We start from the raw sequence: 10,739 nt of genomic DNA on the forward strand, positions 1-10,739 counted from the left end.
TGCACATTCTCTGTTCTACGTGCCTCCCTTGAGTTACTAAACTTGCAAACCATCTATGGATGGAGCAATGCAAGTTTGAATGCATTACTCAAGTACGCTTTAAAGTCTATTTTGCAAACATGGTGAATTATGCTAGTGGGTCAATTACTCGAATGCTTTTCCTCATTTATGGTCTTCACGTGCAGGCTATTGTGTAAAATGCTTCCAAGGGAGAATAAATTACCGACCTCAAGAGATATGGCAAGGCAACATGTGACCTCTCTTGGAGGATTAGATTACAAGCGCATCCATGCATGTGTCAACGATTGCGTTTTATTTCGTGGACTACATAAGGATGCAAGAGAGTGTCCTACTTGTGGAGAGGCAAGATATAGAGCAGATCTCAAAACTTTGGACGTGCCTCGTAAGGTTCTGTGACATTTTCCCATAATCCCTCGCATCCAACATATCTATTGCAGAGCTCATGTCATGGCATTCCTCCCATCGATCAATCGATGGCAAGTGGAGAACTCCCGCGGAGTCTCCTGCGTGGAAGCATATTGAAGACACATGGCCAAGCTTCAAGGAAGAACCTAGGAGCTTGAGACTTGGATTGGGTATGGACGGTGTGAACCCATTTGATCTCAAAAGCACAGTGTATGGCCAGTGATATTGGTGAATTATAATCTTCCACCCTCTATGGCTATTAAGAAAGGACATGTTATGCTATCCCTTCTAATTCCAGGGAAACAGATAGTCAAAAACCCTGATGTTTATTTGGAGCCTTTGATTGACGAGCTAGAGATACTTTGGAGAGGTATCGAGGTGCATGATGTGAACAGGCCTCCCTCGTCACGAGACTTCAACTACCAAGCAGTCTTGATGTGGACGTTCCCAGGCTATGACGAGTGTTCAAGTAAGCATTGCACTTCTAATTATGAATAGGCAAAGGATGTGGCACCCTAAACCCACCTTCAACTCTTAATTGCATCTATTGTTCAGGTCTACTACATCGGGTTACCATGCATGTCCTGTTTGTGGTCCTTTGCTAGTTACCTCATGGGTAGATGCATTGAATAAGGTCATCTATGAGAATCACCATCGATTTCTCCCACCTGATCATCCTAGATATGTTGCCCCTTGGAATGAAGTCCTCCCACAATCACTCACTGCAGGAGATTGGATGAGAATTTGGGACGGTTCCACGACTCCTCCACCACTTAGCATGAGCCGATAAGGGTTTGTAACTATTGTATGCTATATTGGCTGGAAATAAAGACTGCCCGCTAACACTTTATTTTGTTTAGATACTCCATCTTTTATCGTTTACGATATTGGTCCCACCTCAAGATCAATCATCTGCTTGATCCCATGCATATCTTCAAGAATGTGGCATCTACCATTTGGGAGCATTTGAATGAGACACGAGATTCTGTAGGCATAAGGGAGGATTTACATACCACAGGGAGGATGCGTGAAGCTTGGCCACAAGAGAGACCAAATGGGCATGTTTTTTTACCTCATGCACCATGGATGTTATCAAAGCTAGAGATGGCGACAGTGAAGTGTGCTATTACTACAATTCGTACTCCCACTGGATGCATGAGCTGTTTAAAGGGAGCCTTTACAAAGAGCAAGAAAAGAGGTGTAGAGCAATTATATGGCTTGAAATCTCATGATTGGCACAAGATGCTCCAACTAAGTATTTTATGTGCATAATATCCTTTTCCTTTCAAATTTGTGAGTGAATAATGATAAGCAACTAATCAACCAGCTTCTCGTGGGTTCAGTTCATACTACCTACTAGCATTTCACGTAGTGCATCAAAGGACATGAAAGATTGTATTTACAAGATGGGCGAGCTTGTGAGCTACTTTACATGATACAAAATATGATGCATATCAATGCTCCATGCAAGTTTGAATGCATATTGCTAATATGCTATACTTTTTCATTTCTAGGTATGTGAGCTCAAAGGAAATAGATCCCACCACGCTTGAGAATGCTCGAGTTATGTCAATGGAGGTGATTTGTTTAGTGGAGGAGACATTTCCACGTTCTATTCTCACAAGCCAACTACATCTTATAGTGCATTTGGTGGATGAGATTGCTATATGCGGTACTATACATGCACGATGGTTGTTCTTCCTCGAGCGCTTCATGAAGACCTTGAAGGGCTTCGTGAGACAAAATGCAAGACCCAAAGGTAGCATGGCCGAGGGTTGGTTGGTACAAGAGTCACTTGTATATATTTTTGAGTTTCTTGTTGATGTGGATAGCTCTCTCCCACAAGTATGGAGAGATGATGAAGACCTAAGGATGACCTCTATTGTGCCTCAAGGGAAAGGACGCAACAAAGTAATAGACACAGTGTTGCATAATAGTATCAACCTCTTTTGCGTGCTTAATAGTGATGTGATGAAAAGATGGGTGACAAGATACGAGGATGCAAAGGCAAGAAGACAAGAAGAAAGGGCCCTCTTTCGTACACACCACGGATCTAGTGTGCCATACCCTCAGCATCTAAGAGCACTTCCAAAGGATATTCATGTGGATTGACTACTTGATGAAATGGAGAAAGCAGAGAAAGACGAGGGGATGCATATCACAATGGAAGAATGGGAGTATGCTAGGGGATGCATGAGCAAGGTCAGTATATAGAATGTCGGTATATAGAATGTTATGCATAAGTTAGGAGCTTTCAGTAATTTAGATTGCTTATTTAATTAATTTTTTCTTGGTGTAGTGCACTATGTTCAATGCTATATGGTGTGAGGGCAAGCATTTTCGAACGCACACTACAAGGCATAGGCCATTTTCCGACGGAAATACCGACGCTTTTTACATTAAAAATTTTTTTTTTCACGGGCGCAAAGGTCGCTATAAAAGTCGTTAAAATCGTCGGAAAAGGAGCGTCGCTATAAACCGTCGCTATATAGCGACGCTGTTAATCGTCGCTATATAGCGATGATATAAACGTCGCTATATAGCGACGATTAACAGCGTCGCTATATAGCGACTCTGTTAATCGTCGCTATATAGCGACACTGGTAAACGTCGCTATATAGCGACGATTAACAAAAGGTAAAAAAAATGATTAGTGGGGCTAAACAGGGCCAAAAGGAAGCCCTGTTTAGCCCCACTAACCATTTTTTTTTTTTTGTAATTACAAAAGAAAGTTTTTTATAACAAAATTTCCCTTGCTTGCAGGGTGATACAAAATTGTTCTTGTGAACGATGAGGAAGAAATGCATATACATATACAACTGTTTGAAACAAAATTACCCTGTGAAAGGGCGATACAAAATGGCTCTAACGAGCGGATATGAAAAATGCTACTACCACTACTAATCCGAATCCGAATCCGAATCGTTTGTTGGGCTGTTCCCTGGTCCTCGGCACCTGCATCTTCTCCCTCGTCCCCGACACCTGCGTCTTCTCCTTCGTCATCGGCACCTGCGTCCGATCCTTGCCCCTGTTGATCGCTCGTCTCTGATGATGGGACGCTTGAGCTTTGACCCTGAGAGTGAACCATATAAATCGAAAATTAGATTGGAACTTAAATTAAAAAGTGAGATTACAAGCAGGAGTAAACTTATACCGTGCGAGCAGCCACCTCAGCCCAATCGACTGTCGCTCCCATTGCCTCTTGCTCAATGAACCACGGCTTGGTTCCTATCCGAAATGCGCGCCGCGTCTCTGCATCCGTAGGAAGACGACCCATCGCAGCTTGCTGTGGATCCAATTTACGAGAGTTAGAGTTAGCTAAAGTGCATGTAATATGTAAGTAAAACAAATAGAACAATACATTAAATGGAAAGAAGTAAACTTACCACGGTTGCCTCGAACGCATACCGTCCACCTGCACCAAAGTGCGAAGTACCTACGACATCCAGCCGTCTCTTCGCAGCCCTCCTCTGACCCTCGAACATTTCAAGATGGTCCCTATTCTGCTTCTTCAAGAACTTCCAATCAGCTTTGTCTGCCCAGCTGGGTTTAGACAACCCCTTTGTAATGGAAGTACGCATGGTTGATCTGCGATGCTTTAGGACCAAACCCATGCGCTCGAGCATATAACTGTTATTAAACTCCACATTTGGCGGATTAGGAAATCTGAGTTTTAACTCATCGATCACCGCCTGCTTCTTTTGGCCATCTTGATACCGCCAATCGATATTTATGCCGCTCTTGAAGTGATGACTCATCAACCGCCTCATGGCGGCCATCACTGCTTTGCCCTTTTTGTCTTCTATTATCTCTCCGGCAGATGTGATTTGATAGGAGAGATCCCCTGATGAGTAAGGGGGACTGACGGTAGCAGAGTCTGAAGGAGTGGAAGCTGCGCGACCGCTTCCGGATCGAGGAGTAGCTGTGGGAGTAGGAGAGGGAAAGGGACCTGACTGATACTGTGTCTCCGGACCAAGTGGAGACCTAAAGGAGCGTGAGTGTGCTGACTCGTCTACATCTCCTGAGTCAGCACAACATGAGCCGCCCATCCTACTCTTCCTTCCCTTGCGGGAGGCATGCGCAGGTGATGATCCCGCGGTCGAAGGGGCGCGAGGGGATGGCTGGGCTGTACGTCCACCCGTCAGTGTAGGGGAAGGAATTGCGGAGGTCCTCTGAGAGAGCAGAGAGAAGAATCTCGCTGCCTCCTCATCGCTCATCTGCGCTACAAACTCGTCGGGAGTCCCAACAAAGCCATGCGCGGCTAGCAAAGGAGTCCCCTGAGGGGTAGTCGCAGTGCTACGTGGAAGAGGGGTCAGACCAGGGGTAGTCACAGTGCTAGGACCGAGAGGAGTCGGACCAGGGGTAGTCCTCGGGGTAGTCGCCTGAGAGGAATCAAAGTCCTCTGGAGCATATAGATCGTGAGCTCTCCTCCTGCGAGGCTGTCCGTACTCGTCGGATGAGCGACGTGATCCCATGTCTAACATAGACACAAACACGAAAACAGAAAACAAATAAACAAACATGAGCATTCTCATAGGCATAGGCATAGGCAAGAAGAAAGAAGAGGGAAAGGAAAGAAGAGGGAAAGGAAAGAGGGAAAGGAAAGAGGGAAAGAGAAGAGGGAAAGAAGATGTAAAGGAAAGAAAAGAATGAGAACGAGGAAATAGAGAATGAGAGAAAGGGAAAGAGATGAGGGAAAATAGAGAATGAGAGAAGGGGGAAATGAGAGAAGGGGGAAATAGAGTGGGAAATAGAGAATGAGCTTATGCAGAAATAGAGAATGAGCTTATGCTTCTCTCATTCTCTATTTCCGCATAAGCTCACGCATGTGCATGAGCTTATGCGGAAACTTAAGCATAAGCTCATGCACATGCATGAGCATAAGCATGAGAAGGATGAGTTTCCGCATGCTTATGCTCATGCGGAAAAAGAGAAGGAGCTTATGCAGAAAAAGAGAAGGAGAGAAGCATCTCTCATTCTCTATTTCTGCATAAGCTCCTTCTCTTTTTCCGCATGAGCTTATGCTTATGCTCATGGGTGAGCATGAGCTTACGCTCATGTTTCCGCATATGCGAAAATAGAGGAGGAGAGAAGCATAAGCTTCTCTCATTCTCTATTTCCGCATATGCTCACGCAAAAGAGAAAGAGAAAGAGCTTATGCGGAAAGAGAGAAAGAGCTTATGCGGAAAAAGAGAATGAGATCCGCATATGCTTCTCTCATTCTCTATTTCCGCATAAGCTCCTGCGGAAACTTCCGCATAAGCTCATGCTCATGAATAAGCATAAGCTCATGCTTATGCTCATGCGGAAATAGAGAAGGAGCTTATGCGGAATGAGAGAAGGAGCTTATGCGGAATAAGAGAAGGAGCTCATGCGGAAACTTGCGGAAACTTGCATGCGGAATAAGAGAAGGAGCTTATGCGGAAAAAGAGAATGAGAGAAGCATATGCTTCTCTCATTCTCTATTTCCGCATAAGCTCTTGCGGAAACTTATGCATAAGCTCATGGACATGAATGAGCATAAGCATGAGCTTATGCTTATGCTCATGCATAAGCATAAGCTTATGCGGAAAGAGAGAAGGAGCACTTGCGGAAAGAGAGAAGGAGCACTTGCGGAAACTTGCGGATAAGCTCTTGCGGAAACTTGCGGATAGCTTATGCTTATGCTTATGCTTATGCTTATGCTTGCGGAAACTTGCTTATGCTTATGCTTATGCTCATGACAAGCTCCTTCTCTCATTCCGCATAAGCTCCTTCTCTATTTCCGCATGAGCATAAGCATGAGCTTATGCTTATGCTTATGCATAAGCATAAGCATAAGCATAAGCATAAGCTCATGCTTATGCTCATGCGGAAATGAGAGAAGGAGCTTATGCGGAATGAGAGAAGGAGCTTATGCGGAATAAGAGAAGGAGCTCATGCGGAAACTTGCGGAAACTTGCATGCGGAATAAGAGAAGGAGCTTATGCGGAAAAAGAGAATGAGAGAAGCATATGCTTCTCTCATTCTCTATTTCTGCATAAGCTCTTGCGGAAACTTACGCATAAGCTCATGGACATGAATGAGCATAAGCATGAGCTTATGCTTATGCTCATGCATAAGCATAAGCATAAGCTCATGCTCATGCTCATGCGGAAAAAGAGAAGGAGCTTATGCGGAAAGAGAGAAGGAGCACTTGCGGAAACTTGCGGATAAGCTCTTGCGGAAACTTGCGGATAGCTTATGCTTATGCTTATGCTTATGCTTGCGGAAACTTGCGGAAACTCATGCTTATGCTCATGCGGAAATAGAGAAGGAGCATAAGCATGAGCATAAGCATAAGCATAAGCATAAGCATGAATGAGCATAAGCATGAGCTTATGCTTATGCTTATGCATAAGCATAAGCATAAGCTCATGCATAAGCTCATGCTTATGCTCATGCGGAAACTTGCGAAGGAGCTTATGCGGAATGAGAGAAGGAGCTTATGCGCAAAAAGAGAAGGAGCTTATGCGGAAAAAGAGAAGGAGCACTTGCGGAAACTTGCGCATAAGCTCTTGCGGAAACTTGCGCATAAGCTCATGACAAGCTCCTTCTCTCATTCCGCATAAGCTCCTTCTCTATTTCCGCATGAGCATAAGCATGAACTTATGCTTATGCTTATGCATAAGCATAAGCATAAGCTCATGCTTATGCTCATGCGGAAATAGAGAAGGAGCTTATGCGGAATGAGAGAAGGAGCTTATGCGGAAAAAGAGAATGAGAGAAGCATATGCTTCTCTCATTCTCTATTTTCGCATAAGCTCTTGCGGAAACTTACGCATAAGCTCATGCGGAAGAATGAGCATAAGCATGAGCTTATGCTTATGCTTATAAGTGCTCCTTCTCTTTTTCCGCATAAGCTCCCTCTCTTTTTCCGCATGAGCATAAGCATGAGCTTATGCTTATGCTTATGCATAAGCATAAGCATAAGCTCATGCTTATGCTCATGCGGAAAAAGAGAGGGAGCTTATGCGGAAAAAGAGAAGGAGCACTTGCGGAAACTTGCGGATAAGCATGAATGAGCATAAGCTCATGCATAAGCTCATGCTTATGCTCATGCGGAAACTTGCGAAGGAGCTTATGCGGAATGAGAGAAGGAGCTTATGCGGAAAAAGAGAATGAGAGAAGCATATGCTTCTCTCATTCTCTATTTCCGCATAAGCTCTTGCGGAAACTTACGCATAAGCTCATGCGGAAGAATGAGCATAAGCATGAGCTTATGCTTATGCTTATGCATAAGCATAAGCATAAGCTCATGCTTATGCTCATGCGGAAAAAGAGAGGGAGCTTATGCGGAAAAAGAGAAGGAGCACTTGCGGAAACTTGCGGATAAGCATGAATGAGCGTAAGCATGAGCTTATGCTTATGCTTATGCATAAGCATAAGCATAAGCTCATGCTTATGCTCATGCGGAAACTTGCGAAGGAGCTTATGCGGAATGAGAGAAGGAGCTTATGCGCAAAAAGAGAAGGAGCTTATGCGGAAAAAGAGAAGGAGCACTTGCGGAAACTTGCGCATAAGCTCATGACAAGCTCCTTCTCTCATTCCGCATAAGCTCCTTCTCTATTTCCGCATGAGCATAAGCATGAGCTTATGCTTATGCTTATGCATAAGCATAAGCATAAGCATAAGCATAAGCTCATGCTTATGCTCATGCGGAAATAGAGAAGGAGCTTATGCGGAATGAGAGAAGGAGCTTATGCGGAATAAGAGAATGAGAGAAGCGTATGCTTCTCTCATTCTCTATTTCCGCATAAGCTCTTGCGGAAACTTACGCATAAGCTCATGCGGAAGAATGAGCATAAGCATGAGCTTATGCTTATGCTTATGCATAAGCATAAGCATAAGCTCATGCTTATGCTCATGCGGAAAAAGAGAGGGAGCTTATGCGGAAAAAGAGAAGGAGCACTTGCGGAAACTTGCGGATAAGCATGAATGAGCATAAGCATGAGCTTATGCTTATGCTTATGCATAAGCATAAGCATAAGCTCATGCATAAGCTCATGCTTATGCTCATGCGGAAACTTGCGAAGGAGCTTATGCGGAATGAGAGAAGGAGCTTATGCGCAAAAAGAGAAGGAGCTTATGCGGAAAAAGAGAAGGAGCACTTGCGGAAACTTGCGCATAAGCTCTTGCGGAAACTTGCGCATAAGCTCATGACAAGCTCCTTCTCTCATTCCGCATAAGCTCCTTCTCTATTTCCGCATGAGCATAAGCATGAGCTTATGCTTATGCTTATGCATAAGCATAAGCATAAGCATAAGCATAAGCTCATGCTTATGCTCATGCGGAAATAGAGAAGGAGCTTATGCGTAATGAGAGAAGGAGCTTATGCGGAATAAGAGAATGAGAGAAGCGTATGCTTCTCTCATTCTCTATTTCCGCATAAGCTCTTGCGGAAACTTACGCATAAGCTCATGCTCATGAATGAGCATAAGCATGAGCTTATGCTTATGCTTATGCATAAGCATAAGCATAAGCTCATGCTTATGCTCATGCGAAAATAGAGGAGGAGCTTATGCGGAATGAGAGAAGCATAAGCATAAGAGAATAAGAGGGATGCGTAAATAGAGAATAAGGGGGAAAGGAAAGAGAGAAGGGAAAAGAGAGAGGGGGAAAGAGAGAATATGCATAAGCATAAGCATAAGCTCATGCTTATGCTCATTCATGAGCATGAGCTTATGCGTAAGTTTCCGCATGAGCTTATGCGTTATGCATAAGCATAAGCTCATGCTTATGCTCATGCGGAAATAGAGGAGGAGCTTATGCGGAAAAAGAGAAGGAGCACTTGCGGAAACTTGCGGATAAGCTCTTGCGGAAACTTACGCATAAGCTCTTGCGGATGAATGAGCATAAGCATGAGCTTATGCTTATGCTTATGCATAAGCATAAGCATAAGCTCATGCTTATGCTCATGCGGAAATAGAGAAGGAGCTTATGCGGAATGAGAGAAGGAGCTTATGCGGAATAAGAGAATGAGAGAAGCGTATGCTTCTCTCATTCTCTATTTCCGCATAAGCTCTTGCGGAAACTTACGCATAAGCTCATGCTCATGAATGAGCATTATGCATAAGCATAAGCATGAGCTTATGCTTATGCTTATGCATAAGCATAAGCATAAGCTCATGCTTATGCTCATGCGGAAATAGAGGAGGAGCTTATGCGGAATGAGAGAAGCATAAGCATAAGAGAATAAGAGGGATGCGGAAATAGAGAATAAGGGGGAAAGGAAAGAGAGAAGGGAAAAGAGAGAGGGGGAAAGAGAGAATAAGAGAAGAGGGAAAAAAGAGAAGGGGGAAAATGAGAAAAAGAGAAGGGGGAAGAGAGGGTTCCTACGCCCATCACTGCAGCTAGCGCTTAAGGCGCTAGCTGCAGGCAAATGCAAATAACAAAAAGCTTAAATGGAAAGAAGAGGAAGCACTTACCTGTAAAAGTATGTCCCGCTCGGTGTAGTGGACTGGGCCCACAAAAGAGAGACTATGTCCCGCTCGGTGTAGTGGACTGGCCCTACAAAAGAGAGAAAACAACCCATTTTTTCAAATAAGATGTTAGTGGAAAGAGGAGATCACAAAAGCAACTTCTTGAAAGGAGACAAGGAAAGAGAAGATTGAGGAGACAAGGAAAGGAGGAGATTGAGGAGAAGAGAAGGAAGAGAAGGAAGAGAAATACAGAAAGAAGAGGTGAGTTTCTTTCTTTCTTTCTTGAAATTTCGTTTTTTGTTTGAATCCTTTCTAATCAAGCATGAAAACTAGTTTAAAACTTTAGCAATACAAGTAGAAACACTCACAAAACCAAAGCTAACAAACAAACAACCTACATTGTTGAAAAAAACTCACCTTTTGAAGAACTTTCTTTCTGGAAACCAAAGAGGGAAAAAGGAGAGAGAGGGTGCACAAGAGGTAGGAGGAGGGTGAGGAGTGGGAAATAGGGTAGGAGGTTGCTTGGAATAGATGGGAGGTCAGTGAAAATAGGTGGGAGGAGATTTTGGAGAGCTTAGTTTAGAGATTAGGAAAGCTTTGAGCAAAACGCCGCGGGTTTTGCCGTTTCGGGTTTTAACCCACAGCGTCGCTATATAGCGACGCTTATTCGTCGCTATATAGCGACGTTTTTAATTGAAAACGTCGCTATATAGCGACGTTTTCAATTAAAAACATCGCTATATAGCGACGGAACAGAGCGTCGCTATATAGCGACGCTTACTGTTTGTTTTTTAATGAGGCCTCTTGTGACTCAAACATGCTATGCCTATAATTGTCAATATCTCCTCTTACTACATAGCCTTACTATATAGG

This window comes from Dipteris shenzhenensis, chromosome 8 (genome assembly GCF_047967505.1).
Source record: "Dipteris shenzhenensis isolate YYH24624 ecotype China chromosome 8, Dip_SZ_1.0, whole genome shotgun sequence".
In the NCBI taxonomy this organism is placed as follows: domain Eukaryota; kingdom Viridiplantae; phylum Streptophyta; class Polypodiopsida; order Gleicheniales; family Dipteridaceae; genus Dipteris; species Dipteris shenzhenensis.